Below are 16,140 nucleotides of genomic sequence, written 5' to 3'. Positions count from 1 at the left end.
AAATGTACAAATCAGTAGTATAAAATACTCTCCCTTGCTATACAACCATGGTGATTATCCATCTTCAGAATGATTTCATCTTCCCAACCTGAAACTGCAAACGCATGACACAATAACTACCCACCCTCTGCTCCCACCACATTCTACTTGCTACTTCTATGAGTTTCACATCCTAGGGACCTTATGTCAGTGGAATGCCACAGTATTTGTCCTTTGGTGACTGGCTTCTTGCACTCACCATAATGTCTTCAAGGTTCACCCATGTTGTTGTGTGTAACAGGGTGCACTTCCTTTTTTTGGTACCGGGAATCGAACTCAGGACCTTCCACTTGCCAGATAGGCACGGAGCCGCTGAGCTATATCCCTGGCCCATGTCTTTTCTTCTTAAGGCTGAATACCATTCCACTGCATGCACATACTACATTCCCTTTATCCATTCACTCATCATTGGACATAGAGTTGCTTCCACCTTTTGGTGACTGTAACAATGCTGCTATGAACATGAATGTACAAACACCTATTCTGCTTTCTACTTGCAGTTCTTTTAGGTCAATACCCAGCAGTGGAATTCTGAATCATGTGATAATTTGATTTTCAAGCTTTTGAGGAATTGCCATGCTCTACTCCATAACAACTATATCAGTTTATCTCCCCACCAACAGGGGTCAGTGTTCCAATTTCTCTGTGTCTTCATCAACACTTGTTATTTCCTGCTGTGGTTGCTCTTTAGAATGGTCATCCCAGTGAAATGGTATCTCATGATGGTTTAGATTTGCATGTTTAAAGGGTGAATTTTATATGTGAAACATATCTCAATTTTAAAAACACTACTCATTGAAAAACTCTGGTAGTATGAAGCACCCCTAGTATTCAGATCTTGCTTCTAAATATCTTTCGTGACATAAGGGGGTCCACTTAGGGCATAAAAAGTACAAAGGGAGCATGGGAAATTTCACTGTGCCAGAAAGCAAAGAAGTGTTTAAATAATAGTGAAGCGGGATAAAAAAGACACTGACCAAATTTGCAATAATTTGAACAAAAAAAAAAATGAATAATGACTGCAATTATTTGTAAATTATTGCATAAACTGCAACTCAGGAATTCATGTAATACAAAAGAGGAAAAGGAAAAGCAAATCTTATAGAAGAGTGCCAGCTAACAGATGCAGAAAGAATTATAGGATTTAAAAATCATCACTTTGCAACTCCTAATGAGATGCTTGATTTGAGCAAAGACTGGCAATAGATGTGACCGTGAACAATTACTAGAAAACCAAATATTCACATGGTATGTCCTGTAGGTTATTTATTAATTGAAAATGGAAACCTATACTTTTCCAGGAAGCGATCTGGTGATCGCCACTTTAAACAAGTCATTAAACTCAGAATTGTGAATAGCAGAAAAGCTTTGTATCATATGTTTCCCAGTATGCTGCAATGCTAAATACATGAAGTAGTCTTTCTAAAATATGTGGGCTGAGAGTAAGGCAGCTTCTCTGGTCCTGAGCTCCTTTTTCCATGAATTCAGGGAATAATGGAACCCGTTCAAAGACACCATGTAAGATGTTTAGGCGACTGACACAGAATCTTTGAAAAACCAATGTCATGAAAACAAAGAGGAGAAAGAGTAAGGCTAGGCCGTAGACAAAGAGACACTTGAGAGCCCCAATTAAACAACAGAAACAACAAAACACACCTGCTCCGTAAGGGCTCCTGCAGCCTGCACTTAGGTTTCATGAATGAATACTACAAAGATGCAGGCATGTTAATCTGTCATGCTTTAGTGATCATCGAAAATATTGAGTATTAAAACTTTTTACTAAATGGAGATTTTCACTGCAGTTCTCATTTGTTTCCCTCCCCTGTGGGAAAAGCAATCATAGTCACATAAATGCTGTCCTTGAAAACCAACAGTATAGCATGATTTAGCTTTCTCTAGATCACAGCTTCAGCCTAGGATGAAAATAGAAACGTATGGAAAAAGTTTTCATTTTATTGGGCATGCAAAATCTCTCTACCTGTTAATATCATTAACTGCGATAGAGGTACTCCACAATATAGTATTTCTAGACAAAATATAACTTTCATAATAGCACTGTCCAACAGAAATATATCAGCTACCAATATGAGCCCCTATGTAATCTTACATGCGCCAGTCCAGTAGTCATGTTAAAAATGTAACGCAAAATTAATTTTAATAATGTATTTTGTTTATCCCAACATATCCAAAAATTGTCATTTAAGTAATCAATATAAAAAGAATTACAGAAACATTGTGCATTCTTTTATTGTACTAAGTGAGATTGCTGCATGTTTTGCAGGGATGAAAAAAAAAATAAACTGAAATTTTCTGTTACCTGCCAAGTGACTGATATTTCTGTTATTAAGTTGCCCAGGTTGGGCTCCAACTTGAGATCCTCCTGTCTCAGCCTCGCAGAGTGCTGAGATTACAGGATTGTGCCACCACACTCAGGTGCATTTTCTCTTTCAGGGTCCCACTACTCAGACCACACCCCAGCCGTCTCCGTGGTGCCGGGGTTGGTAAGAAACTTCTTTCTGGTTGCCACTCCCTGACTCACAGGCCTGCAGCTGCAGGCACGGTTCCAGCCACCTCCAGGATGGAAGTCTTACTTCTGGCAGAAGCTCGTCTTTCCACTTTGAGTACCATCTGTGTACACTTCTGCAGCAACCCAGCGTCACCTCTGGTTTTGTTCTTTCCGCTAGGACATCGTTCTTTCCCAGGACCTTCCCTGCCAGGTGTAACTGCATTTCCTTTCAGAGACCTTTGCTGTCCTGTGGGCAGGCTGTTCTTGCCTCCTTCTGCCCTCGCTGGGCCACTAGTCCGTCACTGCCATCCACTGTCCCGACGGTTCCCCTGCGTGTCTTACGTCTCTTGCGAGCCTGCAGGGCCAGGTGGCTGATTCCTGCAGACCCATGCCCTGTTCTCTCCTCTGCACCAGTGGCGCTGAGCTCACTGGCAGGTAGACAGATTGATTGCAGAATTATCCTGCATCCTTCTCCCTCTCCTGTGTCTACACTGGGTGCAATGCTACTTCACAGCTCCTCCTACTGGCAAGGCTGGCCTGGGCTCTGAGAATACGTGACAGACGGTTCGAAGCCTTGGCCCCAACTCCCAGCGATCAGCACGAACACAGTGGTAAGGGAGGGGGCGTCAGAGGGCTGCACCCCTCCCCCCAGCCTGGCTCTGGCACAAGCCCTTCATCTCCTGGGCCTAGTTTCCTCCCTGTGGGATGAAGAGAAGCAACCAGGATCACCCTGAAGGTTCTTCTAGCTCACTTTTCATTTCAAGCTCAGGAAAACTATTAATATGTTCTTTATTCACAGCTCTTCTCACCCAGCCACACTACCGAATTAAGTCAATGGACAGCCGCTGAGGGAAGAAGAGACACCGTCCCAGCATCGCGTTCACACATTTTTAGCCATCATTAACCAAACATTTTTAAGCGTGGTACCACGGAGCTACATCCCCAGCCCTCACTGACCAAATGTTAAGTCATCTTTTGCAAATTGCCAGTTACCTTCATATCCCTGTCTCGTTGAATTCCCACAGTAATTCCACCAAATGGGTACAACTTTCTCCTCCCTTTGTGGGAAACCAACCCACACAGCATAAGGAAGCATCGGTTCTCGGTCACATGGTTAGAGAGTGGGAGGGCAGAGGGTCCGCTTTCATTCTCTTCGGAGTTTAGGCCTTGGGTCAAGTCCACGACCAGGGCTCTCTCCTGACCTGTGTTTCTTGCGACATTCCTCCCAGTTGGAGCCTGACAGGTGAACAAATGTCACAGGAGCACGGTTACATTTGGAATGGTGAGGCTGGGGATACAGCTCAGTGACATAAGCGCCTGCCTGGCAAACGCAAGGTCCTGAGTTTGATTCCCAGTACCAAAAACAAAGCTTGGACTGGTGTACACAAATGAGGTTATCTCTCTATCTCTCATCTGTCTGCATGGATGAGCAGAGGAAAGAATATTCTTACAACTTTAAACTGTGACGCTCTATGGGGCACCGGTGTGGATAGTGAACTGTGAATTTATATTCTTATAATTCTCAAATAAATAAGAAAATGTAATGCTTATATCCGTTTCTGTTTTGCCCGGGCTGGGCTCAGATGTGTTATCCTCCTGTCTCAGCTTCCCAGAGTGCTGGGAAGCAACAAGGTGTGCTTGTTTTGTACTTCCTTAAAGGTCACATTCATTGCATGTAAACGTTCAAAAATATATTCCAAGTTTTGTAACTCTGGCTTGACATTTTACATTTTATGACAAAAGCTTGATGAAAGGAAGAAGTAGTCTGTGTGCTAAGAGAAACGGCTTCTCTGCACATCCGGGTCATCAGAGGTGCAGAGAACCCCGTAAGGATGGCTAGATTCACTTCATTCCCCCAAGGGAGGAAGAGCATGCCCCTGATTTCTTCTTGCACCAAAGCAGGGCATTGCTCTAGGGCAGTGGTGGGGAACCCAGGGCATGCGTGTTATTTGTTTTTCTTTTAAGTCAAAAGATGTTAACGTGTGAGTTGTTTTTTCCGAACTAGAACCTCAGTATTCAGGATTAATTGCAGCGTGGGCACTTTGCAATGCATAAGTGGGCTTTGCCCCACCCCTGGCTCTGAAAGCTGACACCAAACCTGATTTACCAACCCAAAGAAGCACTTAACAAAATGAAAGCAGAAAGACTCACATTAGACTTAGAAGGCCCGATGTCCTGGGGCAGAGAGGGGTCACTGAGCTCAGGAGCATTTGCGAGCCCACAGTTCTGACCACAAAGGCAGAGATTCAGCTGCAGCCTGGAACCTGCAGCAGGTTTATCTGGAAGACAAAAACTGCAGTTCACAGCTCTCTATGCAGCCAGAATTTGAGGGGTCAGGATCCTAGGAGGTCCTAGAAAAAAATGAGCAAATGGGCAAAGAAATGACCCGATTTCCACCACTTCTTTGGTACTGGAGCTCAAGCCCAGGAGTGCTCTACCACTGAGCTATGTCCCTAACCTTGTTTCTTTCTTTATTTATTTTTTAATTGTCCAGGGAGGACTCAAAGTTGCAATATCCTGCCTCAGCATGCCTAATTTATGCTGGGATTAGCTAGGTGAGACAGCGCATCCCTGTAATCCCAGCACTCAGGAGGCTGAAGCAGGAGGATCTCGAGTTTGAGGCCAAGCTGGGTTACACTGAGTTGAAGGCAAGCCTGAACTACATAGCGAGACCCTGACTCAAAAAACAAAAACCAAAAATCAAGCAAGCATACAAAAAAAGATAATAAAAATTGAAGTTCAGAGCCGGGCATGATGAGGCATACTTGCAATCTCAGAATAATTGTATTTATTTATTTTTGAGGCAGGATCTTGCTATGTAGTTCAGGCTGGGCTTCAACTCACTATGTAGTCCAGGTTGGCCTTGAACTCAAGGTGATCCTCGTGCCTCAGTCTCCAGAGCACTGGGATAACAGGCATGCATCACACACTTGCCTATAGATCTCACTTTATATTGATAGAGATGGAAATACATATAGGTAGAAAAACACACGTGTTCATGTATGCATATATGTACATATACACATCATATGCAGATATATGCATTATAATGTGATGCCCACACACATGTATACACATTTCCTTGCTTTGTCTACTGAATGGGTTGGGAGAAGGAATGTCCATAGGGAAGCCTAGGGTATCTTGTTGCACCCGAATGCCAGGAAATGCTAAAGAAATGATGGAATTTATCAAAAGGACACAGAAGCCAACTCAAAGAGACTTTCATTAGCCAAATCAGGGACAATTTGAGCATCACAATATGATAGAAATGGATTATGACCACAAATTAAATGAGAAATCCTAAATTCATACTGACATAAATGCATGAAGCAAATTGAAAGCTTGATAAGTAACAGGATGAGTAACAGGAGTAACAGAATTTTTTTTTTTATTTTGAGACAGGCTCTAACTAAATCAGTCAATTGCCCAGCATGGGCTGGGATTTGTGATCCTCCTGCCTCAGCCTCCCAGAGTACATATACACATCATATGTAGCCCAGGTTGGCATTGAACTCAAGGTGATCCTCATGTCTCAGCCTCCAGAGCACTAGGATAACAGGCATGCATCACATACTAAATCAATAAATTGCCCAGGATGGGCTGAGATTTGTGATCCTCCTGCTGAGATTTGTGATCCTCCCAGAGTACATATCCACATCATATGTAGTCATACATCATAAGGTGTGTATCACCATGCCTGGCTTGTTTTTCTTTTTTTTATTATCTCTTTCTTTCTGTTCATGTTAGATTTATTTTTCTCTTCCTTTTCTAGTTTCTTAATGTAAGATCTCGGATTACTGATTTGAGGCTATTTCTGTTTTATAACAATTTAGTGCTGTAAATTTTTTCTCTTACCACTGCTTAACTTGCATTCCACACATTTTAATGTACCCTATTTTCATGTTTAATGCAATTTTAAAATTTCTTTTTAGATTTTTCTCTTGTTCTATGGATTATTCTAAAGTGTGCTGTTTAATCTCTAGGTATTCCAAAATTCTTCTCTAAGTATTTTACCTATCCTCTATTTTTATCTATCATTCTATTTTCAATTTCTAGTTTGAGTCCCTTGCAGTTAGTAAGTATATTCTGTATGATTTTAATTTTAAAGATTTATTGACGTTTGCTTTATGACCCACAACATAGTCTATCTTTGTGAATGTTCCATGCATTTACTAAAAGAATCACATTCTATTGTGATTGAAATGTTGTATAAATACTAGCTAGATCACTGTGGGTTGAGAGTTGTCAGTGTTGGTTGATGATTCTCCCAGTTCTCCCAGTTGTTAAGAGAGGAAGGTTGATATTTTCAACTGTAATTATGGATTTGTTTTCTTGTCCTTTAATTTGATCAATTTTTGCTTCATATATTTTGAAGCTCCATTATTTTGTACACAAACATTTCAAATTGCTACACCTTCTTGGTGCATCAACCCCTTTATCATTTTTTTAATGCCCTCCCCTCTTCCTGGGAAAGTTCTTTGCTGTGAAATCTACTTCTCTAATATGAATATCACTATTCTTGAATTCTTTTTTTTTTTTTTTTTTTTCCGGTACTGGGAATTGAACTCACGACCTCGCACTTGCCAGGCAGGCGCTGTGCCACTGAGCTAAATCTCCAGCCCCTCTTGAATTCTTTTGATTAATATTTGTGTGCTATCCTTTCCATTCTTTAACCTAGCTGCATCATTATTTTTTTATAAATAGCAGATAGCTGGCTCATGTTTTATCCATTTTGGTAATTTTTGCCTTTTAATTGTTGTAGTTTATTTACATTTAATGAAATTATGGATATGTTAGAGCTCAAGACTACTGTTTTCATTGCTTGTCTTCTGTTTGTTTCTTTGGGTGTTTTATTTTTAAATTTATCTGTCTTCTCCTGGGTTGCTTGAACATATTTTAGCATTCCATTGACCTTATCTTTAGTGGTTTTTTGTTTGTTTGTTTGTTTTGGTTTGGTTTTTTTTCTGGTACCAGGAATCGAACTCACAACCTTGCACTTGCCAGGCAGGCACTGTGCCGCTGAGCTAAATCCCCAGCCCCTCTTTCATGTTTTTGAAAATATCCATTGCGCAGGTTTTTCAGTGATTTGTCTAGTATTTTACTAAACCTGCCTCCCTTAGTCCTGCTTATTGAAATCTACATTTTATCATTTTTGAGTGAAGTGTAGAAACATCTGTTGGTTCCTTTATACCCTTTTTGTAATATAATTGTCTGAAATACTCACATACATTAAAAATGATATCACGAGTGTCGTAACTTTTGCTTTAACAGATATAATTTAGAAAACTCAAAAGTACAGTCTATTATGCCTACTTGCATATTTAATTCTTTTGTCAGCTTTTCTTTATTCTTTATGTTTCAAGTTGCCTCCAGCCATTTATGTAGCATAGTTCTGCTGGCATCAAATTATGTTTGCTTTCCTCCATCTGAGAATGTCTTGATTATCTCTCCTTTACTAAGGGATACTGTTGACAGGTATAAAAATTGGTAACTGACAGTTGTTAGCTTTCAGCCCTTGAAAATTGTTGTGCCACTTTCCTCTGGCTTGCATAGTTTCTAGTGAAAAATCCAGTCATTCAAACTGTTGTTCCTCTATAATTAATGTGTTGGTCTCTCACTGCTGATTTTTTGCCTTTGTCTTTAGTTTTCAGAAGTTTGACTACAGTGTGTCATGGTGTGGATTTCTATGGGTTGGTTTATCCTTTTTGGATTTTGCTCAGCTTTTCAAATCTGTAAGTTTATATCTTTTCCCAAGTTTGGGGACCCTTCAGCCAGTATGTTTTGAACAACTTTATCTCCTTTGGCATTTTTCCAGTTTTATCTTCTTTCCCTTCTCTTTTTGAATCTTTGATAATGTGACATAAGATGTTCTGTTTATATACCATGAGCCCCGGAGTCTCTGTTCTTTTTTTATTTTTATTTTTTTTAGTTTTTTATTTTTCTCAGGTACAAGGAATCAAACTCACGACCTTGTGCTTGCCAGGCAGGGGCTGTGCCGCTGAGCTAAATCCCCAGCCCCCTCTGTTCTTTTTCAATGTCTGTTTCTTCTGTTGCTCAGGCTGGATCATTTCTGTCCTTCTAGTTTTAGATTCACTAGTTCTTTCTTTATCTTAATTCTTTTATTAGGCTGGGTGTGGTGGTGCACACCTGTAATCTCAGCACTCGGGAGGCTGAGGCAGGAGGATTGTTGCGAGTTCAAGACCAGCCTGGGCTACAAACTGAGCTCAAGGCCAGCCTGAACTGCACAGTGAGACCCTGTCTCAAAAAGACAAAAAAAAATCTAATTCTTCTAATGAGCCCAGTGAATTTTTTAAAAATTTGGTTGCTGTATTTTCCTTTTATTCTGTTTCTTTTTTCTTCTCCTCTTTTCTCTCTCTCTTTCTCTCTCTTTCTTTTTTTTGAGATAAATTCTCGTGTAGTTCAAGTTGGCCTTGAACTTACTGTGTAGCCCAGTCTGATCTTGAACTCATGGTGATCCTCCTGCCTTGGCATCCCAAATGCTAGGATTACAGGTGTGTACCACCACATCTGGCAGTTATTGCATTTTCTAATTCTAAAATTTCCACTTTATTCTTTTGCTGTATCTCATTTTTTTGTCTTTTTGAGATAGGGTTTTCGGTTCCCGGTACCGGAGAAAAACCAAAAAAAAAAAAAAAAAAGAGATAGGGTTTCACTATGCAGTTCAGACTGGCCTTGAACTCACTTTGTAGCCAAGGTTGGTCTTAAACTCACAGCAATCCTCCTGCCTCAGCCTCCTGAGTGCTGGGATTACAGGCATGCACCACCACACCTGGCTATATCTCATATTTCTTTGAGTTTTTGCTAAACAGTTTAAAATATGTTTTCACTGAATACTTCAATATACATCTGTATCCATTAGCTTTCACTAAGTTATGCTGCTATAAGAAGTAACACCCAAATTTCAGCAGTTTTCAAGAATAAAAATTTATTTTCCCTCTCATTACATCTAAGCTGCTGGTCATTCTTCATTCTAGGAATAGAATGTGGGGCTCCTCCACTCTTTCTTTAGCAGGAGACTTGGGCAGAGGAAGCAACCTCAGTCCAGGCCATACCATTCTCGTGAGGAAGAAAAGGGTAACAGGCAAGAACTTGCAGCGGCACATCCAGCTCCTGCCAGCACTGGTAAGCTCCCCTTTATGCTGACGTCATTGACCAAAGACCAGCACAATGTTAGTGAGGTGTGAAAATACACTCCTCCTACAAGAAGTCTGTAAATCATAGGGCAAAAGATGAGGGAAACCAAGGAAGTATAATCCTTACTCAGGGAACAGGGATTGAATAATTGAGAGCAATATCATATAACCACATCATTTTAAAATTAAGAACGAAAATATGTATAATCACAATCCATTGTTACTGCTGAAAAAATTGAGAAGAATTCCTTAATATCATCCAATGTCCACTCTATATTCAAAGTTTTCAATCATCTCCAAATTTTGAAACTGGAATTTATTCCACTTGGGAGCCAATCAAGGACCAGTGTAACTTATTTTAAAATCTTCTTGAATTTAGAAGGGCTAGGAGTTTTCATTTTTTCATCATGGTATCTTTTAGAAGAAACTAGACCAATGGTCCTGTAATATGGGAGGCTGAGGCAGGAAGATCACAAGTTTGAGCCCTACCTGGGCAACTAAGCAAATTAGCAAGACCCTGTCTTGAAATAAAAAATAAAAGTCTGAGTATGTAGCTCAGTATGAAGGCCCTGGATTTGAGCCCCAGGACCAAAAAAAAGTGGTTTTATATTATGAACACTTTACCAAATATTAGTCTTTTGAAAATATTATTTTGGCGGGTGTTCTGTAGGGATCCCTTGGGTTCTTGCTGTACCCCGGGAAGGAATGGCAGTGAGAATGAGGTAAAAATAGACAAGAGACAAAAAGCTGGGATCAGGTGGAGGTCCCCTCTCTTCTGAGTGGAGAAGGGGAATTCGCTCAAGAACAGTAGAGCGTTTATTTATACCCTTGAGAGGTTGATTGATGTCAGCCTCGCTGCCCAGCAATCAGTTAAAAAGCTATAACGGCTTGTTTACGCGCTTCGAGGTGCTCCCATGTTCTCGGGCTGGCTTCATCCTGCACTTGTAATTACTTTCCAGCTTCTGCGGCTCCCAACAGTGTTCAATATACATTATGGTGATGAATGACTCTGATGAACACTAATCTAACAAAAATGTATGGGATCTGTGTACTGAGCATTAGAAAACAGTTTTTTATGTTCCCTTGACTTTCATATCTCTGATGCTTTTAAAGACTATGTGACATTTTTAGGACGTCAGTCAACTTGGGTGTATCTGATAGTGCCTTGTGATTGGATTCAGGTTATTCACCTAGAATTTCTGTTTGGTTCTTTTAAAAAATTTCCATCTCATTTTTGAGATCCCCTATCTGACTGCCTATTTTGCCCATCTTTTTCTAGAAATTATTTAATACGTTTATACATGCTATAAGGGCCTTTTAATCTAATTCTCCCATCTGAGTCACTTGTGGGTCTGCTTCTACTGACCTTTTGATTAAAAGTCACATTTTTTTTTAGTTTTTGTGGCTATCCAGTAATTTTCTTTTTATTGTATGCAGGCTGCTCTGAATAATATGTTGTAGATACTCTGGGCTATGTTATCTTCCTCTAAAGAGTATAGCATTTCGTTACGGCAGAAAACTACTGTCAGATCAACTTGATCCTATGAGGACTTAGTTTTGGGTTTTGTTGGGGTGGGCTCTTTTGCCAAGGATGTAGCCCTTTTGACATGGTAAAGGCAAGCCTGATGTCTTTACCATACCCTGCTATTTTTGGTTGGGCTTTGTTTAGATCTGAACTATTTCCCCCAAAGTCTCCTGTGTGTGGAAGGTGGTTGGATGATGGAGGCACTATATACATCAGTGGATTCATCATCCATTGAGGAGATCATGGCTGATGGTGCAGTTAGGAGGCGGGATCTGGTAGAAGTGGGTCCCTGTGGGTGTGGCCTGGAAGGGTGTACTGTATTCTTGTCCCCAGCTCCTCCTTTCTCTCTCTGCTTCCTGGCTGCTGTGGGTTGAGAAACTTTCCTCTGCCAGGCCCTTTTGCTACGCTGTTTGCCTTGCAGCCCACTCACCGTGGACTGACTCCTCTGAAAACTGTGAAACACCTGAACATCTCCTCCCTTAAAGCTTCAGGTACTGGGTATTTTGACCCAGAATGAGCAAGCTCTTCCAAGTTCTAGATAATTGCTAAAATCTTATCTCAGCCCTTTAGGCACCTTCTTTTTTCTGGGTGCCTTAGAGCTTTGTCCTGGGCTTGTGCAACTTAGGAATCAGCCAATGATTTGAGGGATATTTCTATGGACATTTTGAATCTCTTTCCTCTATATTTTCCTTCTTTCTAGCCCCAGCTCTCTCATCCTACCCTCAGTTTCCAATGTGTCTGAATCATTTCAAAACTCTGACTTCTGTCTCAGCACCTTAGTGAAGATACCACTCTTTATTTGAGCCTGACTTCCCCAGGCACGGCGGTGAACAGAGGTGTGTGTTGGAAAGAAGTTGACTACATGTGAGCCACACTCGGAGGGCTTCCCTTCTTCATGGGCAATGTCCATTCCCACCTCTCCCCACTCCCAGTGGCTCTCCAGTGCCTTCACACAGTTGATTTTAATGTTTATCATTAAAATAGAATGTATCATTGCTATTAGCAGAAGTTACTCTAGTATTACTCCTCCATTACATGAACCAGAACTATATAAATAAATTTTTGATTAAAGATACCTAGAAATAGTGGGGCATAATGGCTCACACCTGTAATCCCAGCCCTTGGGAAGCTGAGGCAAGACGATTGCAATTTGAGGACAGCCTGGAATACATAATGAGACCTTGTTTCAACCCCCCTAACATACCTAGAAGCATAAAGATTATGAAGTAAATCAAACAAGCAGTATTAACATTTGTGTTAATGAATTTGCTTCTGTGTAGTACTCTAGGTATTTGTAATGTTTAATAGAATGTTGTGTGCTGGATTTGCAATCTACCTTACGATGTAAGGTAGAGTGGTTTAAACTTGTTAATGTCTACATCTTATTTTATAAAGAGTAGAGGAATAATTAAAGGCATTTAAGACATATTTATATTTAACTTCATAAATTTATAAGTATTACTTAAATACTCTGGAAGAGTCTTTTTGTTAATGAAATAATTGAAATACTTAAAAATGAAATTGACTATATTAAATTTCAAAATTCATTTTTGAAATGATTAAGGTATTTAATTAAACTTATAAATGGAACCAAAAGTAACCCACGCTCCTTACAAATGATTATTAAATTTCTTGAGATTATGAAAAGGGTAAAATATGATTAATATTTTAAACTGAACCAAGGTTTTACATTTGTGACTTTAGTAAATTGAACAATTAATTTTAAACAAACACTCTAAATGAGTATTTATTGACATAGATTGAGTACTTGGGCTTAAAGTGTATAAACCTTGGTTAAAATTGCTCCAGATCAATTTACCATCTGTCACCTTACATTTCTTTATCTGTAAAATGGGAATAATGTTACCTCCCTAAAGTATATATTTCAATAATTAACAACTCAAATGATAGTGATAATAGTAGCTTAAAGAGAGGTATAGAACAATGTGCAAAAGAACACCATATTATCTAGTGTTTTAGGGGATTTAGGAAAGAGTGAGAGAGGAAAAGTATTCTCCAGGAAGCTATAAAGATAATTTTAATTTGTCCATAGTTGTCTATCATTTCTAATTTTTCAGCAATGTGCATGTATTATGTTATGATATCAATTTGTGTGTGCACTTACATATACAAATTTTAGTTGTGGTCCATTGTTTTGTGGAGTGGGATTACGAATAATTGGTACTGTTAATTTTATTTACTTGCTTCACTGAATAGTTTTATAATGAGAGTAAACCTACACCTAAGCGTTTTAAAGTCATAGAAGAGACATCTTTCCTTTTTAGAAGTCCTGTATGGAGATTTTACCACAAGGGTCAGGGAGGGAGAAAAAAGCTGTTTTCAGGACTTTCCATCAGCACAGCTATCAAAAATAAAAATAAAAACTATCACAGACCAGAAGGGACTAAGGAGCCTCAATCACGCTGCAACCGCGGCGTCTTCATTCACGAGCACCGCGCGTTTCCCTGGAAGGTAGGGGCAGACGTTCTTCCTTCTGTCCCTGGGTGCAGTCTTGCTTTACCCCATGAAGACGTGAGCCTAGGAAGGTGTGTGTGTCTGGAGAGAAAATTTAAGGAGGAGAAACTCTGTGTGTTCCTGTTCTTTGCCCCTTTCTCATTCTTCTTACATAAAGACTGTAACCACTCGTGTGTGTGTGTGTGTGTGTGTGTGTGTGTGTGTGTGTGTGTGTGTGTTTGGTCACCAAACCCAGAGCCTTGTGCATGGAGTCAATGCTCCATCCCTGAGCTACTTCTCCAGGCTTTCTCCTTTTTGCTTTTGAAAATTTATTTTGAGGGGCTGGGGATTTAGCCTAGCGGCAAAAGCGCCTGCCTGGCAAGCACAAGGTCGTGAGTTCGGTTCCCGGTACCGGAGAAAAACCAAAAAAAAAAAAAAAGAAAATTTATTTTGAGAAAGGGTCTTGCTAAATTGCTCGGGCTGGCCTTAAACTTGCCATCCTCCTGCCTCAGCTTTCCCACTAGCTGGTATGACAGGTGGCAACACTGGCACTCAGCTTTTACCCATTCTTGAGGATTCCCCCAGTACCCACTGAACGTAGAGTTTTGAATGTGTACCTCAAACTAGCTTCCTCTTCCTAGGATCCAGGCTGGAAGATTCGTGTGTCTACCCATGTTCCCAACTCAAACCCAGCAAACCCAATGCTGAGAGCTTCACAGCCTACAAACCTGTTTTTGTCCCTTTTTTTCTGGTGATCTCCAGTCAGGTGTGCTCAGGTGTCCCTTCCCCTGAGGCCTCTCCTAACCTTCTCTTTCCAGAGTATAAAGCTCCTCACCCGCACCGTGGAGGCTCTGTGCCTCCACAGCTATAAGACAGCTCTCACTTTGGAGCATGACTCTTTGCTTATGTATTTGTGTCCCTGGTGAGACTGATGTTCTTCCAAACCAGGGTTACAGTGGGGCATCCCCAGCCCTGATTATAATGCTAATAAGAGGTCTCATTTGTTCTTGTCTTGAAGCAAAAGGAGTGCATTTGAGCCCTAATATTCTCCTCCTTCTCTGGGTAGAGAAAAATCTGTATAGAGAATGCCAAATAATATATGGAGGTCCCCAGTCACATCCCAGGTGGTGAGCTGGACTAAGCAACTCACTTCCAAAGAGTGGAGGAAGGGAAAATAACAACTTTGTAATTCAAAAGCCTCGAAGACAGATGCTCCCCCGCATCAAGTGAAGGCAGACATCATTAGTGTTGTCATTAGGTGTCCTACCCCTGCCATGGCAAGATGAGATGGGAACTTTACCCCTGTGGTGTCCTGCCCCAATCCCATAACCAAAGAAACATCTGATAAATCCAAAAGGTAGGGGCAGTGTACTCCTTGAAACCATTAAGGTCATTAAGAAAACAAACAGACAATAAAAAAACAAAGCAACAACCAACCCAAGGAAAAACTAAAAACTATCGCAGACCAGAAGGGACTAAGGAGCCTCAATCACTAAGTGAAATGTGAGATCTTGAATTGGATGCTGGAACAGAAAAAGGACAGTAATGGGGGAGAAACCACAGTGAAATCTGAATGAAGTTCAAAGTGTAGTGAATAATAAGGTAGCAAATTGGGCTTTTTAGTTTTGACAATGACATCGTGGTAAATTAGGACAATAATATTTGAGGAAACTGGGTGAAAAGGCTCTATGTACTTTTCTGTAAGTCTAAAACTATTACAAAATAAGAAGTTTGTTTTAAAAAATCAATCTCCCTTCTATACACCTTGTAAGGCCAAAAGACCAAACACCTCTATCCAAATACAAACAAAATCCAGTTAGTTAAATACTATGCAGTAGAATGGAGCAGTTAAGAACAATGTACTTTTTAATATTGATTACATATGCAAGAGAATGCCAGTTGCATGCCCCAACCATTCACTAACAGAACTCACATGGGCATCTAGTTAAGTGACCACATGTACCTGTCCTTCTTGGGTGAGCTGGGTGACCTTGTGCCTATCCTCCGGTCAATGCTATGGGAATAGAGTACATGGCATTTCCAGGAAGTCACCTTCAAAAATGGGCATACACTTTTTCCCTTCCTCCTCCCTCCTGGCTCTGTGAGAAGGGGAAGACTAGGATGTGGTCCCCTGAGACCAACTGAACACCCAAGAGCTCAAGGCTGGGTCTTTGGTGAAGATCTCACATCTAATCTTGTTTAATATAGGACCATATATATCCATTTATACAAAATCAGAAAATTCACAAAAACCATATAAGTGCATATGGGAGAAAGAATGACCTATAATGCCACTACCTGAAAAGAATAACTTGTTTTGACATATCCCATATCATTGACACAAACAGATACATATGAGATTAAGAAAACTTGAGTTTTGCATTTTCCTCCTAAAACTTACTACATGAATGTTATTTCAAATGGAGGAATTTAATATAGGGAATCGATTACGAAGGTACTGG

This window comes from Chinchilla lanigera, unplaced genomic scaffold (assembly GCF_000276665.1).
Source record: "Chinchilla lanigera isolate Chin_1 unplaced genomic scaffold, ChiLan1.0 scaffold00049, whole genome shotgun sequence".
NCBI lineage: Eukaryota > Metazoa > Chordata > Mammalia > Rodentia > Chinchillidae > Chinchilla > Chinchilla lanigera.
Note: the sequence above shows the minus strand (reverse complement) of the source record.